This window comes from Anomaloglossus baeobatrachus, unplaced genomic scaffold (genome assembly GCF_048569485.1).
Source record: "Anomaloglossus baeobatrachus isolate aAnoBae1 unplaced genomic scaffold, aAnoBae1.hap1 Scaffold_760, whole genome shotgun sequence".
In the NCBI taxonomy this organism is placed as follows: Eukaryota; Metazoa; Chordata; class Amphibia; order Anura; family Aromobatidae; genus Anomaloglossus; species Anomaloglossus baeobatrachus.
This window is the reverse complement of record NW_027445141.1, coordinates 26,571-39,209: the sequence shown is the minus strand read 5'-3', so window position 1 is coordinate 39,209 and position 12,639 is coordinate 26,571. Positions and strand designations below refer to the sequence as shown.

Here is a 12,639-nt window from a genome sequence, read left to right as displayed (position 1 = left end):
AGGGGGCACCAACAGGCTGTGCTTGCTTGAGAGTCCCTCGCAGCAGGCAGCAAAAGGAGACTCGCACACCTGTTGGCTCGTGGAGCCCCCCAAGCAGCAGCGTGTATCTGTCTATCTTTGACCAGAGCAAATCAGGGGAAAGCGCGAACGCAGTCCCCCACTACCACAAATTATGCAGTCGAGTTTCCCGCATTTGGGGAAATCGCAGGGGTCAGCACACCCGGCGTGCAATGGATGAGCCTCACCCTGGGAGAACCACCTTAGTGATCATGGTATCTCCCCTGCCAGGTAAGTATGAGTTGGGAGCGCGCCGGCTCGACGGGCGCCCCTCCGGCGCAGGCCCGCTACATCGCGGAGTCTCGGGCGGTGGGGTGAGGCGGGATCCGGGGCCAAAGCCAGGCGTTCCTTCGAGAGGGTGCCACCGAGGCCAGCAGCCTGGGAGCCGGCTACACCCCTTCCATCCCCCCCATGGCAGGCCAAGCTCAAGGCGAAGGCCGTCGTCCAAGATGCACAGCAAGCCAGAGTCATTTGCATAGCGGGGCGGCGGCTTCGGAGCCCAACGTGCGTTCGACGCCTGTAAACAGGCAGAAGGCTGCAGCTCCGGCTGCTCGCTCAGGGCGGCAGGAAGAGGCCCGGCGTCGGAGGCTCAACGTCGGCAGCCCCACCAGGCGGCCGCAAAAAAGGGCCCGGCCGTGCACTTCCTGCTGCTGCAGCCGCAAGTGCCATCTTTGGAGCGTGCCCGCTGCCGCTCGCTACAAAGCTCCCCTCCCGGCTGAACCAAAGGCCAATTCCTGTCACTACACCAGCGGAGGAATCCACAGCCAGCGGGCCCAGGGGGAACTCGGCCGGTGTGTCCAAAGCAGCCAAGCAAAGATATCAGGACGCCAAATCAAGAGTTAAGGGTTTAAACGGAGAGAGGAAAACGAAAAAACAAAGACCAAGGAAGGAACCCCCCCCTCCCCTCCTCTCTTTTAAAAAAGGCTCACAACAAATCCCAGATACCAAAAGCCAGCAGCAAAGCGAGCGGCTTCCCTTTGGCAGCTTCTAGATGGGGCCACAAGGGGGCACCAACAGGCTGTGCTTGCTTGAGAGTCCCTCGCAGCAGGCAGCAAAAGGAGACTCGCACACCTGTTGGCTCGTGGAGCCCCCCAAGCAGCAGCGTGTATCTGTCTATCTTTGACCAGAGCAAATCAGGGGAAAGCGCGAACGCAGTCCCCCACTACCACAAATTATGCAGTCGAGTTTCCCGCATTTGGGGAAATCGCAGGGGTCAGCACACCCGGAGTGCAATGGATGAGCCTCACCCTGGGAGAACCACCTTAGTGATCATGGTATCTCCCCTGCCAGGTAAGTATGAGTTGGGAGCGCGCCGGCTCGACGGGCGCCCCTCCGGCGCAGGCCCGCTACATCGCGGAGTCTCGGGCGGTGGGGTGAGGCGGGATCCGGGGCCAAAGCCAGGCGTTCCTTCGAGAGGGTGCCACCGAGGCCAGCAGCCTGGGAGCCGGCTACACCCCTTCCATCCCCCCCATGGCAGGCCAAGCTCAAGGCGAAGGCCGTCGTCCAAGATGCACAGCAAGCCAGAGTCATTTGCATAGCGGGGCGGCGGCTTCGGAGCCCAACGTGCGTTCGACGCCTGTAAACAGGCAGAAGGCTGCAGCTCCGGCTGCTCGCTCAGGGCGGCAGGAAGAGGCCCGGCGTCGGAGGCTCAACGTCGGCAGCCCCACCAGGCGGCCGCAAAAAAGGGCCCGGCCGTGCACTTCCTGCTGCTGCAGCCGCAAGTGCCATCTTTGGAGCGTGCCCGCTGCCGCTCGCTACAAAGCTCCCCTCCCGGCTGAACCAAAGGCCAATTCCTGTCACTACACCAGCGGAGGAATCCACAGCCAGCGGGCCCAGGGGGAACTCGGCCGGTGTGTCCAAAGCAGCCAAGCAAAGATATCAGGACGCCAAATCAAGAGTTAAGGGTTTAAACGGAGAGAGGAAAACGAAAAAACAAAGACCAAGGAAGGAACCCCCCCCTCCCCTCCCCTCCCCTCCCCTCCTCCTCTTTAAAAAAGGCTCACAACAAATCCCAGATACCAAAAGCCAGCAGCAAAGCGAGCGGCTTCCCTTTGGCAGCTTCTAGATGGGGCCACAAGGGGGCACCAACAGGCTGTGCTTGCTTGAGAGTCCCTCGCAGCAGGCAGCAAAAGGAGACTCGCACACCTGTTGGCTCGTGGAGCCCCCCAAGCAGCAGCGTGTATCTGTCTATCTTTGACCAGAGCAAATCAGGGGAAAGCGCGAACGCAGTCCCCCACTACCACAAATTATGCAGTCGAGTTTCCCGCATTTGGGGAAATCGCAGGGGTCAGCACACCCGGCGTGCAATGGATGAGCCTCACCCTGGGAGAACCACCTTAGTGATCATGGTATCTCCCCTGCCAGGTAAGTATGAGTTGGGAGCGCGCCGGCTCGACGGGCGCCCCTCCGGCGCAGGCCCGCTACATCGCGGAGTCTCGGGCGGTGGGGTGAGGCGGGATCCGGGGCCAAAGCCAGGCGTTCCTTCGAGAGGGTGCCACCGAGGCCAGCAGCCTGGGAGCCGGCTACACCCCTTCCATCCCCCCCATGGCAGGCCAAGCTCAAGGCGAAGGCCGTCGTCCAAGATGCACAGCAAGCCAGAGTCATTTGCATAGCGGGGCGGCGGCTTCGGAGCCCAACGTGCGTTCGACGCCTGTAAACAGGCAGAAGGCTGCAGCTCCGGCTGCTCGCTCAGGGCGGCAGGAAGAGGCCCGGCGTCGGAGGCTCAACGTCGGCAGCCCCACCAGGCGGCCGCAAAAAAGGGCCCGGCCGTGCACTTCCTGCTGCTGCAGCCGCAAGTGCCATCTTTGGAGCGTGCCCGCTGCCGCTCGCTACAAAGCTCCCCTCCCGGCTGAACCAAAGGCCAATTCCTGTCACTACACCAGCGGAGGAATCCACAGCCAGCGGGCCCAGGGGGAACTCGGCCGGTGTGTCCAAAGCAGCCAAGCAAAGATATCAGGACGCCAAATCAAGAGTTAAGGGTTTAAACGGAGAGAGGAAAACGAAAAAACAAAGACCAAGGAAGGAACCCCCCCCTCCCCTCCCCTCCCCTCCTCTCTTTTAAAAAAGGCTCACAACAAATCCCAGATACCAAAAGCCAGCAGCAAAGCGAGCGGCTTCCCTTTGGCAGCTTCTAGATGGGGCCACAAGGGGGCACCAACAGGCTGTGCTTGCTTGAGAGTCCCTCGCAGCAGGCAGCAAAAGGAGACTCGCACACCTGTTGGCTCGTGGAGCCCCCCAAGCAGCAGCGTGTATCTGTCTATCTTTGACCAGAGCAAATCAGGGGAAAGCGCGAACGCAGTCCCCCACTACCACAAATTATGCAGTCGAGTTTCCCGCATTTGGGGAAATCGCAGGGGTCAGCACACCCGGAGTGCAATGGATGAGCCTCACCCTGGGAGAACCACCTTAGTGATCATGGTATCTCCCCTGCCAGGTAAGTATGAGTTGGGAGCGCGCCGGCTCGACGGGCGCCCCTCCGGCGCAGGCCCGCTACATCGCGGAGTCTCGGGCGGTGGGGTGAGGCGGGATCCGGGGCCAAAGCCAGGCGTTCCTTCGAGAGGGTGCCACCGAGGCCAGCAGCCTGGGAGCCGGCTACACCCCTTCCATCCCCCCCATGGCAGGCCAAGCTCAAGGCGAAGGCCGTCGTCCAAGATGCACAGCAAGCCAGAGTCATTTGCATAGCGGGGCGGCGGCTTCGGAGCCCAACGTGCGTTCGACGCCTGTAAACAGGCAGAAGGCTGCAGCTCCGGCTGCTCGCTCAGGGCGGCAGGAAGAGGCCCGGCGTCGGAGGCTCAACGTCGGCAGCCCCACCAGGCGGCCGCAAAAAAGGGCCCGGCCGTGCACTTCCTGCTGCTGCAGCCGCAAGTGCCATCTTTGGAGCGTGCCCGCTGCCGCTCGCTACAAAGCTCCCCTCCCGGCTGAACCAAAGGCCAATTCCTGTCACTACACCAGCGGAGGAATCCACAGCCAGCGGGCCCAGGGGGAACTCGGCCGGTGTGTCCAAAGCAGCCAAGCAAAGATATCAGGACGCCAAATCAAGAGTTAAGGGTTTAAACGGAGAGAGGAAAACGAAAAAACAAAGACCAAGGAAGGAACCCCCCCTCCCCTCCCCTCCCCTCCCCTCCCCTCCCCTCCTCTCTTTTAAAAAAGGCTCACAACAAATCCCAGATACCAAAAGCCAGCAGCAAAGCGAGCGGCTTCCCTTTGGCAGCTTCTAGATGGGGCCACAAGGGGGCACCAACAGGCTGTGCTTGCTTGAGAGTCCCTCGCAGCAGGCAGCAAAAGGAGACTCGCACACCTGTTGGCTCGTGGAGCCCCCCAAGCAGCAGCGTGTATCTGTCTATCTTTGACCAGAGCAAATCAGGGGAAAGCGCGAACGCAGTCCCCCACTACCACAAATTATGCAGTCGAGTTTCCCGCATTTGGGGAAATCGCAGGGGTCAGCACACCCGGCGTGCAATGGATGAGCCTCACCCTGGGAGAACCACCTTAGTGATCATGGTATCTCCCCTGCCAGGTAAGTATGAGTTGGGAGCGCGCCGGCTCGACGGGCGCCCCTCCGGCGCAGGCCCGCTACATCGCGGAGTCTCGGGCGGTGGGGTGAGGCGGGATCCGGGGCCAAAGCCAGGCGTTCCTTCGAGAGGGTGCCACCGAGGCCAGCAGCCTGGGAGCCGGCTACACCCCTTCCATCCCCCCCATGGGCAGGCCAAGCTCAAGGCGAAGGCCGTCGTCCAAGATGCACAGCAAGCCAGAGTCATTTGCATAGCGGGGCGGCGGCTTCGGAGCCCAACGTGCGTCGACGCCTGTAAACAGGCAGAAGGCTGCAAGCTCCGGCTGCTCGCTCAGGGCGGCAGGAAGAGGCCCGGCGTCGGAGGCTCAACGTCGGCAGCCCCACCAGGCGGCCGCAAAAAAGGGCCCGGCCGTGCACTTCCTGCTGCTGCAGCCGCAAGTGCCATCTTTGGAGCGTGCCCGCTGCCGCTCGCTACAAAGCTCCCCTCCCGGCTGAACCAAAGGCCAATTCCTGTCACTACACCAGCGGAGGAATCCACAGCCAGCGGGCCCAGGGGGAACTCGGCCGGTGTGTCCAAAGCAGCCAAGCAAAGATATCAGGACGCCAAATCAAGAGTTAAGGGTTTAAACGGAGAGAGGAAACGAAAAAACAAAGACCAAGGAAGGAACCCCCCCCTCCCCTCCCTCCCTCCCTCCCCTCCCCTCCCCTCCCTCCTCTCTTTAAAAAAGGCTCACAACAAATCCCAGATACCAAAAGCCAGCAGCAAAGCGAGCGGCTTCCCTTTGGCAGCTTCTAGATGGGGCCACAAGGGGGCACCAACAGGCTGTGCTTGCTTGAGAGTCCCTCGCAGCAGGCAGCAAAAGGAGACTCGCACACCTGTTGGCTCGTGGAGCCCCCCAAGCAGCAGCGTGTATCTGTCTATCTTTGAGCAGAGCAAATCAGGGGAAAGCGCGAACGCAGTCCCCCACTACCACAAATTATGCAGTCGAGTTTCCCGCATTTGGGGAAATCGCAGGGGTCAGCACACCCGGAGTGCAATGGATGAGCCTCACCCTGGGAGAACCACCTTAGTGATCATGGTATCTCCCCTGCCAGGTAAGTATGAGTTGGGAGCGCGCCGGCTCGACGGGCGCCCCTCCGGCGCAGGCCCGCTACATCGCGGAGTCTCGGGCGGTGGGGTGAGGCGGGATCCGGGGCCAAAGCCAGGCGTTCCTTCGAGAGGGGTGCCACCGAGGCCAGCAGCCTGGGAGCCGGCTACACCCCTTCCATCCCCCCCATGGCAGGCCAAGCTCAAGGCGAAGGCCGTCGTCCAAGATGCACAGCAAGCCAGAGTCATTTGCATAGCGGGGCGGCGGCTTCGGAGCCCAACGTGCGTTCGACGCCTGTAAACAGGCAGAAGGCTGCAGCTCCGGCTGCTCGCTCAGGGCGGCAGGAAGAGGCCCGGCGTCGGAGGCTCAACGTCGGCAGCCCCACCAGGCGGCCGCAAAAAAGGGCCCGGCCGTGCACTTCCTGCTGCTGCAGCCGCAAGTGCCATCTTTGGAGCGTGCCCGCTGCCGCTCGCTACAAAGCTCCCCTCCCGGCTGAACCAAAGGCCAATTCCTGTCACTACACCAGCGGAGGAATCCACAGCCAGCGGGCCCAGGGGGAACTCGGCCGGTGTGTCCAAAGCAGCCAAGCAAAGATATCAGGACGCCAAATCAAGAGTTAAGGGTTTAAACGGAGAGAGGAAAACGAAAAAACAAAGACCAAGGAAGGAACCCCCCCCTCCCCTCCCCTCCCCTCCCCTCCTCTCTTTTAAAAAAGGCTCACAACAAATCCCAGATACCAAAAGCCAGCAGCAAAGCGAGCGGCTTCCCTTTGGCAGCTTCTAGATGGGGCCACAAGGGGGCACCAACAGGCTGTGCTTGCTTGAGAGTCCCTCGCAGCAGGCAGCAAAAGGAGACTCGCACACCTGTTGGCTCGTGGAGCCCCCCAAGCAGCAGCGTGTATCTGTCTATCTTTGACCAGAGCAAATCAGGGGAAAGCGCGAACGCAGTTCCCCACTACCACAAATTATGCAGTCGAGTTTCCCGCATTTGGGGAAATCGCAGGGGTCAGCACACCCGGAGTGCAATGGATGAGCCTCACCCTGGGAGAACCACCTTAGTGATCATGGTATCTCCCCTGCCAGGTAAGTATGAGTTGGGAGCGCGCCGGCTCGACGGGCGCCCCTCCGGCGCAGGCCCGCTACATCGCGGAGTCTCGGGCGGTGGGGTGAGGCGGGATCCGGGGCCAAAGCCAGGCGTTCCTTCGAGAGGGTGCCACCGAGGCCAGCAGCCTGGGAGCCGGCTACACCCCTTCCATCCCCCCCATGGCAGGCCAAGCTCAAGGCGAAGGCCGTCGTCCAAGATGCACAGCAAGCCAGAGTCATTTGCATAGCGGGGCGGCGGCTTCGGAGCCCAACGTGCGTTCGACGCCTGTAAACAGGCAGAAGGCTGCAGCTCCGGCTGCTCGCTCAGGGCGGCAGGAAGAGGCCCGGCGTCGGAGGCTCAACGTCGGCAGCCCCACCAGGCGGCCGCAAAAAAGGGCCCGGCCGTGCACTTCCTGCTGCTGCAGCCGCAAGTGCCATCTTTGGAGCGTGCCCGCTGCCGCTCGCTACAAAGCTCCCCTCCCGGCTGAACCAAAGGCCAATTCCTGTCACTACACCAGCGGAGGAATCCACAGCCAGCGGGCCCAGGGGGAACTCGGCCGGTGTGTCCAAAGCAGCCAAGCAAAGATATCAGGACGCCAAATCAAGAGTTAAGGGTTTAAACGGAGAGAGGAAAACGAAAAAACAAAGACCAAGGAAGGAACCCCCCCCTCCCCTCCCCTCCTCTCTTTTAAAAAAGGCTCACAACAAATCCCAGATACCAAAAGCCAGCAGCAAAGCGAGCGGCTTCCCTTTGGCAGCTTCTAGATGGGGCCACAAGGGGGCACCAACAGGCTGTGCTTGCTTGAGAGTCCCTCGCAGCAGGCAGCAAAAGGAGACTCGCACACCTGTTGGCTCGTGGAGCCCCCCAAGCAGCAGCGTGTATCTGTCTATCTTTGACCAGAGCAAATCAGGGGAAAGCGCGAACGCAGTCCCCCACTACCACAAATTATGCAGTCGAGTTTCCCGCATTTGGGGAAATCGCAGGGGTCAGCACACCCGGAGTGCAATGGATGAGCCTCACCCTGGGAGAACCACCTTAGTGATCATGGTATCTCCCCTGCCAGGTAAGTATGAGTTGGGAGCGCGCCGGCTCGACGGGCGCCCCTCCGGCGCAGGCCCGCTACATCGCGGAGTCTCGGGCGGTGGGGTGAGGCGGGATCCGGGGCCAAAGCCAGGCGTTCCTTCGAGAGGGTGCCACCGAGGCCAGCAGCCTGGGAGCCGGCTACACCCCTTCCATCCCCCCCATGGCAGGCCAAGCTCAAGGCGAAGGCCGTCGTCCAAGATGCACAGCAAGCCAGAGTCATTTGCATAGCGGGGCGGCGGCTTCGGAGCCCAACGTGCGTTCGACGCCTGTAAACAGGCAGAAGGCTGCAGCTCCGGCTGCTCGCTCAGGGCGGCAGGAAGAGGCCCGGCGTCGGAGGCTCAACGTCGGCAGCCCCACCAGGCGGCCGCAAAAAAGGGCCCGGCCGTGCACTTCCTGCTGCTGCAGCCGCAAGTGCCATCTTTGGAGCGTGCCCGCTGCCGCTCGCTACAAAGCTCCCCTCCCGGCTGAACCAAAGGCCAATTCCTGTCACTACACCAGCGGAGGAATCCACAGCCAGCGGGCCCAGGGGGAACTCGGCCGGTGTGTCCAAAGCAGCCAAGCAAAGATATCAGGACGCCAAATCAAGAGTTAAGGGTTTAAACGGAGAGAGGAAAACGAAAAAACAAAGACCAAGGAAGGAACCCCCCCCTCCCCTCCCCTCCCCTCCCCTCCTCTCTTTTAAAAAAGGCTCACAACAAATCCCAGATACCAAAAGCCAGCAGCAAAGCGAGCGGCTTCCCTTTGGCAGCTTCTAGATGGGGCCACAAGGGGGCACCAACAGGCTGTGCTTGCTTGAGAGTCCCTCGCAGCAGGCAGCAAAAGGAGACTCGCACACCTGTTGGCTCGTGGAGCCCCCCAAGCAGCAGCGTGTATCTGTCTATCTTTGACCAGAGCAAATCAGGGGAAAGCGCGAACGCAGTCCCCCACTACCACAAATTATGCAGTCGAGTTTCCCGCATTTGGGGAAATCGCAGGGGTCAGCACACCCGGAGTGCAATGGATGAGCCTCACCCTGGGAGAACCACCTTAGTGATCATGGTATCTCCCCTGCCAGGTAAGTATGAGTTGGGAGCGCGCCGGCTCGACGGGCGCCCCTCCGGCGCAGGCCCGCTACATCGCGGAGTCTCGGGCGGTGGGGTGAGGCGGGATCCGGGGCCAAAGCCAGGCGTTCCTTCGAGAGGGTGCCACCGAGGCCAGCAGCCTGGGAGCCGGCTACACCCCTTCCATCCCCCCCATGGCAGGCCAAGCTCAAGGCGAAGGCCGTCGTCCAAGATGCACAGCAAGCCAGAGTCATTTGCATAGCGGGGCGGCGGCTTCGGAGCCCAACGTGCGTTCGACGCCTGTAAACAGGCAGAAGGCTGCAGCTCCGGCTGCTCGCTCAGGGCGGCAGGAAGAGGCCCGGCGTCGGAGGCTCAACGTCGGCAGCCCCACCAGGCGGCCGCAAAAAAGGGCCCGGCCGTGCACTTCCTGCTGCTGCAGCCGCAAGTGCCATCTTTGGAGCGTGCCCGCTGCCGCTCGCTACAAAGCTCCCCTCCCGGCTGAACCAAAGGCCAATTCCTGTCACTACACCAGCGGAGGAATCCACAGCCAGCGGGCCCAGGGGGAACTCGGCCGGTGTGTCCAAAGCAGCCAAGCAAAGATATCAGGACGCCAAATCAAGAGTTAAGGGTTTAAACGGAGAGAGGAAAACGAAAAAACAAAGACCAAGGAAGGAACCCCCCCCTCCCCTCCCCTCCCCTCCCCTCCTCTCTTTTAAAAAAGGCTCACAACAAATCCCAGATACCAAAAGCCAGCAGCAAAGCGAGCGGCTTCCCTTTGGCAGCTTCTAGATGGGGCCACAAGGGGGCACCAACAGGCTGTGCTTGCTTGAGAGTCCCTCGCAGCAGGCAGCAAAAGGAGACTCGCACACCTGTTGGCTCGTGGAGCCCCCCAAGCAGCAGCGTGTATCTGTCTATCTTTGACCAGAGCAAATCAGGGGAAAGCGCGAACGCAGTTCCCCACTACCACAAATTATGCAGTCGAGTTTCCCGCATTTGGGGAAATCGCAGGGGTCAGCACACCCGGAGTGCAATGGATGAGCCTCACCCTGGGAGAACCACCTTAGTGATCATGGTATCTCCCCTGCCAGGTAAGTATGAGTTGGGAGCGCGCCGGCTCGACGGGCGCCCCTCCGGCGCAGGCCCGCTACATCGCGGAGTCTCGGGCGGTGGGGTGAGGCGGGATCCGGGGCCAAAGCCAGGCGTTCCTTCGAGAGGGTGCCACCGAGGCCAGCAGCCTGGGAGCCGGCTACACCCCTTCCATCCCCCCCATGGCAGGCCAAGCTCAAGGCGAAGGCCGTCGTCCAAGATGCACAGCAAGCCAGAGTCATTTGCATAGCGGGGCGGCGGCTTCGGAGCCCAACGTGCGTTCGACGCCTGTAAACAGGCAGAAGGCTGCAGCTCCGGCTGCTCGCTCAGGGCGGCAGGAAGAGGCCCGGCGTCGGAGGCTCAACGTCGGCAGCCCCACCAGGCGGCCGCAAAAAAGGGCCCGGCCGTGCACTTCCTGCTGCTGCAGCCGCAAGTGCCATCTTTGGAGCGTGCCCGCTGCCGCTCGCTACAAAGCTCCCCTCCCGGCTGAACCAAAGGCCAATTCCTGTCACTACACCAGCGGAGGAATCCACAGCCAGCGGGCCCAGGGGGAACTCGGCCGGTGTGTCCAAAGCAGCCAAGCAAAGATATCAGGACGCCAAATCAAGAGTTAAGGGTTTAAACGGAGAGAGGAAAACGAAAAAACAAAGACCAAGGAAGGAACCCCCCCCTCCCCTCCCCTCCCCTCCCCTCCTCTCTTTTAAAAAAGGCTCACAACAAATCCCAGATACCAAAAGCCAGCAGCAAAGCGAGCGGCTTCCCTTTGGCAGCTTCTAGATGGGGCCACAAGGGGGCACCAACAGGCTGTGCTTGCTTGAGAGTCCCTCGCAGCAGGCAGCAAAAGGAGACTCGCACACCTGTTGGCTCGTGGAGCCCCCCAAGCAGCAGCGTGTATCTGTCTATCTTTGACCAGAGCAAATCAGGGGAAAGCGCGAACGCAGTCCCCCACTACCACAAATTATGCAGTCGAGTTTCCCGCATTTGGGGAAATCGCAGGGGTCAGCACACCCGGAGTGCAATGGATGAGCCTCACCCTGGGAGAACCACCTTAGTGATCATGGTATCTACCCTGCCAGGTAAGTATGAGTTGGGAGCGCGCCGGCTCGACGGGCGCCCCTCCGGCGCAGGCCCGCTACATCGCGGAGTCTCGGGCGGTGGGGTGAGGCGGGATCCGGGGCCAAAGCCAGGCGTTCCTTCGAGAGGGTGCCACCGAGGCCAGCAGCCTGGGAGCCGGCTACACCCCTTCCATCCCCCCCATGGCAGGCCAAGCTCAAGGCGAAGGCCGTCGTCCAAGATGCACAGCAAGCCAGAGTCATTTGCATAGCGGGGCGGCGGCTTCGGAGCCCAACGTGCGTTCGACGCCTGTAAACAGGCAGAAGGCTGCAGCTCCGGCTGCTCGCTCAGGGCGGCAGGAAGAGGCCCGGCGTCGGAGGCTCAACGTCGGCAGCCCCACCAGGCGGCCGCAAAAAAGGGCCCGGCCGTGCACTTCCTGCTGCTGCAGCCGCAAGTGCCATCTTTGGAGCGTGCCCGCTGCCGCTCGCTACAAAGCTCCCCTCCCGGCTGAACCAAAGGCCAATTCCTGTCACTACACCAGCGGAGGAATCCACAGCCAGCGGGCCCAGGGGGAACTCGGCCGGTGTGTCCAAAGCAGCCAAGCAAAGATATCAGGACGCCAAATCAAGAGTTAAGGGTTTAAACGGAGAGAGGAAAACGAAAAAACAAAGACCAAGGAAGGAACCCCCCCCTCCCCTCCTCCTCTCTTTTAAAAAAGGCTCACAACAAATCCCAGATACCAAAAGCCAGCAGCAAAGCGAGCGGCTTCCCTTTGGCAGCTTCTAGATGGGGCCACAAGGGGGCACCAACAGGCTGTGCTTGCTTGAGAGTCCCTCGCAGCAGGCAGCAAAAGGAGACTCGCACACCTGTTGGCTCGTGGAGCCCCCCAAGCAGCAGCGTGTATCTGTCTATCTTTGACCAGAGCAAATCAGGGGAAAGCGCGAACGCAGTCCCCCACTACCACAAATTATGCAGTCGAGTTTCCCGCATTTGGGGAAATCGCAGGGGTCAGCACACCCGGCGTGCAATGGATGAGCCTCACCCTGGGAGAACCACCTTAGTGATCATGGTATCTCCCCTGCCAGGTAAGTATGAGTTGGGAGCGCGCCGGCTCGACGGGCGCCCCTCCGGCGCAGGCCCGCTACATCGCGGAGTCTCGGGCGGTGGGGTGAGGCGGGATCCGGGGCCAAAGCCAGGCGTTCCTTCGAGAGGGTGCCACCGAGGCCAGCAGCCTGGGAGCCGGCTACACCCCTTCCATCCCCCCCATGGCAGGCCAAGCTCAAGGCGAAGGCCGTCGTCCAAGATGCACAGCAAGCCAGAGTCATTTGCATAGCGGGGCGGCGGCTTCGGAGCCCAACGTGCGTTCGACGCCTGTAAACAGGCAGAAGGCTGCAGCTCCGGCTGCTCGCTCAGGGCGGCAGGAAGAGGCCCGGCGTCGGAGGCTCAACGTCGGCAGCCCCACCAGGCGGCCGCAAAAAAGGGCCCGGCCGTGCACTTCCTGCTGCTGCAGCCGCAAGTGCCATCTTTGGAGCGTGCCCGCTGCCGCTCGCTACAAAGCTCCCCTCCCGGCTGAACCAAAGGCCAATTCCTGTCACTACACCAGCGGAGGAATCCACAGCCAGCGGGCCCAGGGGGAACT

The 12,639-nt window shown here is 61.7% G+C and overlaps 12 non-coding genes across 12 annotated transcripts; all 12 read right to left on the bottom strand.

The window, feature by feature from the left end:
* Positions 1-132: 132 nt before the first annotated feature.
* On the bottom strand, positions 133-296 carry LOC142287786 (U1 spliceosomal RNA). Its single transcript, XR_012748692.1, has one exon. It is a non-coding gene; the product is annotated as a U1 spliceosomal RNA (small nuclear RNA).
* An 895-nt stretch (positions 297-1,191) lies between these two features.
* On the bottom strand, positions 1,192-1,355 carry LOC142287824 (U1 spliceosomal RNA). The gene has a single exon (XR_012748728.1). It is a non-coding gene; the product is annotated as a U1 spliceosomal RNA (small nuclear RNA).
* A 910-nt stretch (positions 1,356-2,265) lies between these two features.
* On the bottom strand, positions 2,266-2,429 carry LOC142287785 (U1 spliceosomal RNA). Its single transcript, XR_012748691.1, has one exon. It is a non-coding gene; the product is annotated as a U1 spliceosomal RNA (small nuclear RNA).
* A 905-nt stretch (positions 2,430-3,334) lies between these two features.
* LOC142287822 (U1 spliceosomal RNA) lies at positions 3,335-3,498 on the bottom strand. The gene has a single exon (XR_012748726.1). It is a non-coding gene; the product is annotated as a U1 spliceosomal RNA (small nuclear RNA).
* A 919-nt stretch (positions 3,499-4,417) lies between these two features.
* Positions 4,418-4,581, bottom strand: LOC142287784 (U1 spliceosomal RNA). The gene has a single exon (XR_012748690.1). It is a non-coding gene; the product is annotated as a U1 spliceosomal RNA (small nuclear RNA).
* A 925-nt stretch (positions 4,582-5,506) lies between these two features.
* On the bottom strand, positions 5,507-5,670 carry LOC142287821 (U1 spliceosomal RNA). Its single transcript, XR_012748724.1, has one exon. It is a non-coding gene; the product is annotated as a U1 spliceosomal RNA (small nuclear RNA).
* Positions 5,671-6,581: 911 nt separating this feature from the next.
* LOC142287763 (U1 spliceosomal RNA) lies at positions 6,582-6,745 on the bottom strand. The gene has a single exon (XR_012748671.1). It is a non-coding gene; the product is annotated as a U1 spliceosomal RNA (small nuclear RNA).
* A 900-nt stretch (positions 6,746-7,645) lies between these two features.
* On the bottom strand, positions 7,646-7,809 carry LOC142287820 (U1 spliceosomal RNA). The gene has a single exon (XR_012748723.1). It is a non-coding gene; the product is annotated as a U1 spliceosomal RNA (small nuclear RNA).
* Positions 7,810-8,719: 910 nt separating this feature from the next.
* Positions 8,720-8,883, bottom strand: LOC142287819 (U1 spliceosomal RNA). Its single transcript, XR_012748722.1, has one exon. It is a non-coding gene; the product is annotated as a U1 spliceosomal RNA (small nuclear RNA).
* Positions 8,884-9,793: 910 nt separating this feature from the next.
* LOC142287762 (U1 spliceosomal RNA) lies at positions 9,794-9,957 on the bottom strand. The gene has a single exon (XR_012748670.1). It is a non-coding gene; the product is annotated as a U1 spliceosomal RNA (small nuclear RNA).
* A 910-nt stretch (positions 9,958-10,867) lies between these two features.
* Positions 10,868-11,031, bottom strand: LOC142287817 (U1 spliceosomal RNA). Its single transcript, XR_012748720.1, has one exon. It is a non-coding gene; the product is annotated as a U1 spliceosomal RNA (small nuclear RNA).
* Positions 11,032-11,929: 898 nt separating this feature from the next.
* LOC142287782 (U1 spliceosomal RNA) lies at positions 11,930-12,093 on the bottom strand. Its single transcript, XR_012748689.1, has one exon. It is a non-coding gene; the product is annotated as a U1 spliceosomal RNA (small nuclear RNA).
* Positions 12,094-12,639: the final 546 nt, after the last annotated feature.